Below are 9,048 nucleotides of genomic sequence, written 5' to 3'. Positions count from 1 at the left end.
AAGATCGGCTGCCTGCTGCCAGGGGGACTCTCCGAAGCAATATCTCATCTATACAAGGTGCGTCTATCATTAGTTACTATATGCAGTATCCACCAATACCCTCCACAGTTAGAATGACACTTTTTTATGCCCTGGGTAGGAATGCCTCTTTTGTATGCCTCCACAGTAAGGAAGCCCCCTTTTGTAAGCCTCCACTAAGTATTTTTATGCCCCTATTAATAGCGCCCCCTTTGCGCCACAAAAATAAAAAATAATACTCACCTAATAGACAAAGAACTTGGTCAGACATTCTGCTTCCTATGAAATCAGTGGCCTGGCGCATACGATGTAATTTAGTGACGTCATCGCGCTGGGCCGCTGACGTCATCAGCATACTCCCAGTGCCTCGTAGGCTACAGGCCTGAACTAGGCCATGGCCTACGAAATCATACGGCAGAGCAGGAACACAATGGCTCCCTGCGCCGTCATGGTTTGTCCAATTTCAGGGGCATATGGGGCCCCATCGCTGGGCCCCGGGCAGTCACCCCATTAACACCTTTGGTAATCCGCCACTGGTTGGGGTCAGGTCTCTGCTCTAGATAAAAATGTTTCCATTGATTGGGATTTGTACTAATACATTGTCCCTCTTACTCCTAGCATTAATTCCTCATAAGAGTTGATGACAACCACACGTCCCAGGAGGGCAAGTCAAAGAATAAGCAGAGCCCTCCACCTCACATCACATAAGGTTCTACATTCAGCCAGACGTATTCAGTAGGAGAGTCCAAGGTCAGTGTATTTTATTTCCTGCATCTCTACACGATCACACAGGGCGCATTACTGGTCAATACTGAAGGGGGCACCACCACCATAGATACACAGAGCACCCACAGCTTGTACTCCCGATCCAGCACTTTGTACTCAAATCTAAAAAAACACAAAAACATGCAATCCCTAGTTGTTATAATTGTTATTTAGGCACTATATGATTACATTATTTGGGTACAACATGGTACATCATAAGTGGGAGGGGGCCCATAGAAGATACTGCACAGGACATCAATAAACCTAAGGTCGGCCCTGGATGTAACATAATAACTGCAGCAGTAACATGCCGTCCACACTGTGGTCTAGTAAGCAAAGACAACAGAACCACCAGCGCAGGAGCCACAGGAATATAGAAGATGAGTAGTGACTATTCGTTATTGTTAGCCATATATATACTGAGGTTTGTAGAACTGTCAGAAAAACCTAATACCCCATGTTCTACTCTCTCGACTCCAGTCCAAAAGACTCCACAATAGACAAATTAGATGTATTCCATTAAGGATAAGTTTATATAGGAGAATAACAATAAGCTCCTGGTCCCGGATATAAAATCTATATCCTGGTCCTCTAACTATTATGTGCCATTATACTGCTGGTGTTATTTGTGTGGCAGAGGGGCATTGGACTCGTCGTGTGATAGAAAATTAAATGTGTGAAAGTAAATATATTATTATTCATTATAGATATGGCGTTATTTTATGTATGTGCATTAAACCCATTATGTATTTTACAGACATTTATAACATCTGAATATGTGGCACCAGTGACAGCCGACATGCTAGAAGATCCACTGTATATATGTAAGTATTAAAGCAAATAACCTATAGAAATTCTATAATCTAATGTCATCCAGAATGTTCCTATAGAGACACATGACAAGCAAGACTGTGGGAACAAATACCCCAATGTTGTCAATAGGCTGAACATATATTTGTTGATATGATGAACTATACCAGGCACACGTCATAATATATTTACAATTTAAACTTTTTGTTCCAGAAATACTTAAGATCGGCTGCCTGCTGCCAGGGGGACTCTCTGAAGCAATATTTAATCTATATGCGGTATGTCCATCATTACTTACTATATACAGTACCCGCTAGTAGCTCTTTGCACTGAAAAAGTCATGAACGGGCAAAATTCCCATAAGAAACCACAAGGAGGGCCATGTGGCCCCCACGAAGAGAGGGGTAGTAGTGGGAAGTCTTAGATAGTTGGCAGGGATAGGGATAGTGTAGGTAATGTTTTTGTTTTTTTTTCTAAATGGAGCTGTCCACATGTCTGGGAGTGCCGAGTAGTCTACGGGGAAAGGTATTGGCCTGAAGATAGATGCAAAGACCATTAGTTGAGGGGATTAGGGGTGGAGTAGCGTAGCGAGATTTAAGGCAGGGGCTCCTTGCCTAGAACATTTGCAACTCATCAAGACCTGGTACAAGCATTCGCAAGCGCTTGGGGAGAAGTAGCGTGAGAGTCAGGATGCCGGCGGCTGCTGCAACTACTTGCAGTGGACACATTAGTGCCTTTGATCTCACAGCGCCATTGGTGAAAGTTCGGTAGCCCTAATTTAGGCCTACTCTATTAAATCACAACTGGAGGTGGCCATACCACAGAAATGAAATAGACAAGGAGTTGAGTAAGTTACATTATCCAGTCATTATCTGCAGACATGGGTGACAATGGATGCTGGCAGAATGTTTTTATATTTATAAGACTCAAGCAGAAAGCAGTGGAAGGGGTCAGGATATCGCCACATATAGAGGGTCCACAAGTCATGCAGCACATGATGAGATACGTCTATGATTAGTTACTATATACAGTACCCGCCGGTCAATCTCTACACTTAACATCAATCCAGATGTGTCCTCTATTTTTCTGATTTGTAAATGTATTGAGCTGACAGCAGCTAAAGATAGGAGGGCAACCTACCTGCAACATATTGCCCCAAACGGGGGCGTACATAGACACCAGAGGGCCCCTGTAAAAGAACAGTATATGAGCCTTAGCTCTCCAACCATATATCATCTCCCATATCATAGAGTATCCCCTTATGTCTCTCCATCCTCCAGTAATTGTGAGCTATGAAATTCATTGTCTCAATGCTTTACATGCAATCTGACAGTAGGATGCTACTAGCTACTTTTAGGGTGATAGTGGACCCCCTTACCTGCTGGATCCCAATGCAGCTGCCCGGGTCTCACATATGGTATGTCCACCCATGATTTATGTGAGAAAGTCCAATGGGAAAAGCCCTCTGATAAGTTAAAAGATGGTTGCCCATTAGGCCTATGCATTTAATAGCCACTGATTTCATGTTGTGTAACCGCTGAGGGGTTATATTATATAATACTGTATATTGTAATGCCGTGGTGAAGAAAAGGTACAGGGTTCAGGAGCCTTCTCTACTACTTAGTGTAACAGCGCTTGGCACTTGTGCCAAGTATTCCACACTTAGCCCCAAACTTTGCTAGCAGTCAGGGGAGACACTGCTCACCTAACGGTTGTCATTACTACAAGTAATAAAAGCGAGCGGCAGAAAGCGGACCTATCCATGCTACCCGTCACCCTGGGGTCCACAGCGTTTAGCTGCAGGATTATAGGGGTATGGGTGGCAGGACTTCTAGTATAGTTACTCTCTGTATCTATTTGTGAATATGTGTATGAACCCTCTCAGAGACCCCATAATAGTTTACTGTTGTGATGCTCTATGTTCTGCCAATGACCTTAGATTAAAATCCTCCATAATCCGAAGCTCCCACTCTTTTGTCCAAGATTTTTCTCGCACTGCACCGTCCTCTGGAATGCGCTACCGCAGACAATCAGATTAATTCCCAATATCCACAGTTTTAAACGTGTCCTGAAAACAAATCTTTTTGGACAAGCCTATAACATTCCCTAATCAGACTCCTTTCCTTGGCCCCATTAGTCCTCAGAAAAAGATTCCTTCACACTCCTTGCACCGTACTGAATTTCATGTCCGTTATACACGGATACTGGCTGGTGACCGGCTAATGTAGACTTGTGTGTACTACCCCATGTGTATAAAAGATGGCTGGACCATTGTACTGAACAAACACTTTTACACTTTGTGTCTCCCTTATTTCCTCATAGATTGTAAGCTCTTGCGAGCAGGGTCCTCAATCCTCCTGTCTGAATTGTAAACTAGCTTTGTCACTATGTAATGTCTGATATTGTCTGTTTATGTTCCCTCTAAATTGTAAAGTGCTGCGTAATATGTTGGCGTTATATAAATAAAGATTATTATTATTATTATTAAGGTGGGCCATGTGGCCCCCAGGAAGGGGCAGTGGTAGGGAAGTATGAAGAGTTTGGTAGGAATAGGCATAGTGTAGGCTAGGTTTTTTTTTTCGTTCAAAATGGAGGTTTGTACTTGAAGATTAGGTGTAAGATAATTGTGTGAGGGGATTAGGGGTGCAGTAGAGGTAATTGGTTGAGGGGATTAGGGGTGGAGTAGTGTAGGGGGATTTTAGTCAGGGTTGCCCTGCCTAAAAAGTTTGCGACACATCAAGGCCTTGAGGAGGTGGGAACTAGGGTGCTGGCGGCTACTGTAGTTCCTTGCACGTCAAGTTCAAAGCACCACAGGCTGGAAGTTCAGTCGGCTTTATTTGGGCCTGCTATTTCAATGTGAAACTGGAGGTGGCCATAGGACTATGATTCAATAAACAAGTAGTTGAGTGAGTTGTGTTATCCAGTCACGGTCTTCAGGCATGGGTGACAATGAATACTGGCAGAAGGTTTTTATATTTCCAGGAATCTGCAAAAAGCAGCAAAACGGACCAGGATATCGCCAAGTATGGAGCCCCCACAAGTCATGCAACACAAGGGCTGTTTGGCTGGAAATGTCCTAGCATCGTAGAAACAAGGCAGGTATGAGTATAAGCCTAGCAAAAATTTGAGGGAACATGGCAGGATGATGGGCAAAATGCTAGGGCCCTTGTGCAGGGTTCCTGAGAGGGTGAGGGCAGCATGATCCCAGGAGGTCCTCATAGTCTGAACATGGGGGTTGCCAAAATGTTTACAACACAGGGTACTGTCATAATGTTTGTAATTACAGGAGCAGTTTTTTGGATCGTGAAGAGCAGCAGAGAAAGTAATTCACTACAGGACCACTGGAAGGACAGGTGACAATATGACTTGTAGTGAAGCAATGGAAGAAGAAGGCATGGCAACAGCAGGTGGGTGAGTCTGATTCTGATCTGTCAGATGATTATGAGTGGTCTAATGTTGAGGATAGTAGGGCTGATGGGCAAGATGTTGAAGATGCTGAACAAATGTTCAAACAGGATGAAAGAAGAAGGTAAAAGCAAGTAAAAACATTCCGGACAATGGTATCAAAAGTATCTGGAAGGGCTTCGGGGAAATAGGAACAAGGGTGCCGGCAGCTGCTGCAGCTCCTTGTCAAGGGAAAAAGAGGCAGATGAGGTTATTAGAGATTGGGTGAAGGGATTTTTTTTTTAAATATTGCAGTGTTATGGGGGTGAAGCAGGGCCCCCTTTTTAATCAGATGCCAATAAAAAGGAATGATGCCCATAAAGAAGGCTAAGTATATAATAAACTATATCTATTGCATCTAAATGAATCATCAGTTAACGATGTAATAGACAAGTAGTTGAGTGAATTGCATTACTCAGGCAGGAGTTGCAGGCATGGGTGACGATGGATATTTGCACTGTGTTTTTGTGCCTACAGGACTCAAGCGGGAAGCAGTGAAAGGGGCCAGGATAACGCCACACATAAAGCATCCAGAATTCATGCAGCACAAGTACTTGGACTTGGGATGTAATAGACTGTTCGGAAGCCATTTGTTGGCGAGGAAGGCAGTTGGCGTTCGAAACGCGTATGCGGTTTTGTATCACCACTTCACGAGTTGTGGTTTAAGAAGTTTGTTTCTAATAAAGTCCAAAGATTGGATCGCTAGACCATATTTTCTACTGTTTGCTGTACATTTGTTGGACACTGGTGGTCAGGGAGTCACGAAGATTGGTCATGGTGACCAACGACTACCTGGGTAGAAGACCAGAATCATGCAGGCAGGCATGCCTGTCCCTAGAAGTGGGATTGGTTGCTTGGTGATGCAGCAAAAGGACTTGGGATGCAATGGACGGTTCAGACAGCATGGTGTACATTGGCCGGACATAGGTCTTCATTTGTTAACAACCTGCAAGCAAGGCAGAAGTTTGTTTAAAAAACGAGTAATTGGTGAGGGCAAAGTAAGTCAGTTGCACGTTTTCCTTACACCCCGCCTATTTACATAGGTCAGACCCACAACCTTAAGTATTTGAATTACAAATAGTACACATGATCCCATTCAGCCCACCTAAAAGGAATACAGACCACACACCAAACCACCTATTGGCATACAGGCAGGGGTGGGATTCAAATTTTTAACAACAAGATCTCTTTTTTTCTCACAAAGACATATGCCCGGTGGAAAGGGAGCACTCGCTGTGTATCGCACCATGGAAAATGATTCTAATAAACAAATAAAACAATTACAATATTCCAAATACACCCTATATTAAAGTTGACTCTAAATAAAGAAATTCCATGTCCAGAATGTTTAACTGGATTTCCACACTATGTATATAATTACATAAGCCTACATATCTACTTACCCACCCACACATCATATTAAAATCACCAATTACATATAGACCTATATGCGCACATTCAATATAGTGAGCGTGCTCAGCCCATTTAGTTAGGCTGTGCACTGTGAGAAAGGTGGAGGACAGTGCGCCGTGCGCATTAAGCGATGAAAAAATCTCCCAGGCCAAGTTCGGTACATAAATACAACACCAGATCCAAAATCATACATATATATAAAACCAGAACCAAGCTCAGTACATAAATACAGCACTAGAACACAGCCCAGTACATAAATACAGCACCAGAACAAAGCTCAGTACATATATATACAACACTAGAACCAAGCTCAATACAAATGTACAACTCCAGAACAAAGCTCAATACATATATACTACACTGAAACCAAGCTCAATACATATATACAGCACCAAAGAGACGATCAGTACATATACACAGTACCAGAACAAAGCTCAGCACATAATACATCACCAGAACCAAGCTCAGTACATTCTGTATATACTGCACCACAACCAAGCTTAGTACATAAATACATCACAAAAACCAAGCTCGGTACATGTATATATGTTTTGAGCTTGGTTGTTATGATGCATATATGCACTATGCTTGGTTTTAGTTTTGTAGCCGCCAGCCATCCTGTCCTCTGCACCGGTGTATCTCTGCTCTGGGACGCCAGCATGCTACTCTCTCTTCCAGACTGTGCCCGTAGAGTGCGCGCTCGCTCACCAAGAATATTGCTCCCAAACTTTTCCAGCACACTCTGGACTTTTTAAGGAACTCCGCCCACTTCCTCAGTGCCTGAGCAATGTTGTTGCTGACCTTGTGTTGGTCTGCAAAGGTTCCGTAGCCTGTTTCTGTATCCAGCGTCCGTGACAACTTCAGTATCCGTGTCTGGTGTCCGTGTCAAATCCCGTGTCCTTGAAGATTTCAGTATCCGTTGTCCATGACAAGTCCAGTATCTGCCTCCATTGTTCGAGACCAGTTCTGCTTCCGATAATAGAGCACAAGCCAGCTTCCGATAACCCAGCACAGGTCATCTTCCAATAATCCGGCACAGGCCCACTTCCAAAAATCCAGCACAAGCCAGCCTCCAGCTATCCGGCACCAGCCTGCCAACCAGATACCACTGACTAGTGACGGTCCTATATTTATTTGACCAGCTACTACTACATTATGTTGTAGTGGTCAAGCGTGTCCACAAACCCGGTGGTGTTACACTGAGCTCGATTCTGGTGCTGTATTTATATGCTGAGCTTGGTTCTGAAATTGTATATATGTACCGATCTTCTCTTTAGTGCTGTATATATGTATTGAGCTTCTCTTTGGTGCTGTATATATGTATTTTGCTTGGTTGTTCTGATGTATATAACTCCTGGACCAAGCTAAGTACATATATACAGCACCAGAACAAAGTACAGTACATATATGGAGCACAAGCACAAATAACCCCTGCCATATGTTTTGTATAGCATAAAACCACAGTTCCCAGTATAGCATGAACAATGGTAAGGATATGCTGGGAGTTGCTGTTTCACAAAAAAGAATGATACACCTGCATCATCTCGCTGCATATCATACAGTGACTACAGTACTGATCAGTAACAGGAAGAATAAACATTTACATTTAGTGAATGTAATGTCTTCTCAGATTGGAGTCGTTCTTTTTCTCTTTTCTTTTCCATCCAGTCCAGACCTCTATGATGACACCTCTTGGCCACGACCTATTTCTGCAGCGTTTGTCGCTCAGATGTCTTCGGAAGCTAATTTTTCCAATATTTCGCACCTATAAGCCAAGAAAAAATTCTCATGGTGCCACACTCTATGCCCCTGAATATAATAGTGTAATACCCTGTGTCCCTGAATATAATAGTGCTACACACTATGCCTCTGAAAATAATAGTACCATACACTGTGCCCCTGAATATAATAGTACCATACCCTGTGCCTGTCAAGATCTAGGGGTATGTGGACCAACTAAGCCGCTGTGCCCTAGTGGAGTGCCAGCTGGCAAAACAACAGTCTATATCAAAAGTCTATGCAAAGTCCTAGCACTAGAGTACCTGAAAGAGTCCAGACAGTAGCAGAGACTTTGGCACGGATGGAACTTGATGTGGCAGATGACGCTAGACGTGGCGGATGATACCAGATGTGGTATATGACAACAGGTGAGGAAGATGACACCAGTCATGGCGGATTATACCAGAGGTTGTATATGACAGCAGGCGTGGCAGATGACACAACACGACTCCAACACTAGATAAGGCACAGGAGCTAACACAGTACGGGATGTAGTACGGGGCTGTACCACAACATAACCATCTAATCTGACGGAGTTGGAGCAGTTTTGCCTGGAAGAATGGGCAAAGACTCCAGTGTCTAGATGTGCTAAGCCAATAGAGACTCACCCCAAGAGACTTTTCTCTGTAATGGCACCAAAAGGCGGCACCACGACAAAGTACTGACTTTCAGAGGGTGAATACATATCACAATAAAGTTGGGTTTTTTATCTTAATGATTGTTTGGTTCAAAATAAAAAATATTTTGCAGGTTCAAAATAAAAAATATTTTGTAGGTTCAAACCAGTAGGCATGTCATGTAAATCAAATGGTAGAAACC

The 9,048-nt window shown here is 43.3% G+C and overlaps 1 long non-coding RNA gene across 1 annotated transcript; it reads left to right on the top strand.

Moving 5' to 3' along the window:
- Window positions 1–1,812: 1,812 nt before the first annotated feature.
- On the top strand, window positions 1,813–5,759 carry LOC142740440 (uncharacterized). Its single transcript, XR_012880672.1, has 3 exons — window positions 1,813–4,692; window positions 4,880–5,000; window positions 5,515–5,759. It is a non-coding gene; the product is annotated as an uncharacterized LOC142740440 (long non-coding RNA).
- Window positions 5,760–9,048: the final 3,289 nt, after the last annotated feature.

Source organism: Rhinoderma darwinii, chromosome 2, assembly GCF_050947455.1.
Source record: "Rhinoderma darwinii isolate aRhiDar2 chromosome 2, aRhiDar2.hap1, whole genome shotgun sequence".
Lineage (NCBI taxonomy): Eukaryota > Metazoa > Chordata > Amphibia > Anura > Rhinodermatidae > Rhinoderma > Rhinoderma darwinii.
Note: the sequence above shows the minus strand (reverse complement) of the source record. Positions and strands in the feature narration are given on the sequence as shown.